Source organism: Halyomorpha halys, unplaced genomic scaffold (genome assembly GCF_000696795.3).
Source record: "Halyomorpha halys isolate HHAL.00 unplaced genomic scaffold, Hhal_1.1 Scaffold996.1, whole genome shotgun sequence".
Lineage (NCBI taxonomy): Eukaryota > Metazoa > Arthropoda > Insecta > Hemiptera > Pentatomidae > Halyomorpha > Halyomorpha halys.
Genome location: NW_027109983.1, coordinates 317,773 through 318,123, shown reverse-complemented (window position 1 = coordinate 318,123; position 351 = coordinate 317,773).

The following is a 351-nucleotide window of genomic DNA, read 5'->3' as shown; positions in this document are numbered from 1 at the left end:
TCTATGGTATTTAGTGATTGAGTTAAATATATCGCATACGTTCTCAGTCGTTCCCCATCAGGAACCGATAGAGATATATTCTATAAATATATAAAATACATAACATATATAAATATAAATACATATGAATAAATTCAATATAAAATGTGTACGTGGAACCCCTAGTCAGCCTTAGAACTGCTGAAGCCCCGTACACGGCATAAACTTTCGGGCTAAAAAAGACGCCGCAACGATAGCTTTGCTACAGGAATTTATTAAAAAAGAACAACAGAGGGATGAGGAACAAAAGAAAAAAGAGCAACAGAGGGATGAGGAACTAAAGAAAAAAGAACAACAGAGGGATGAGGAACA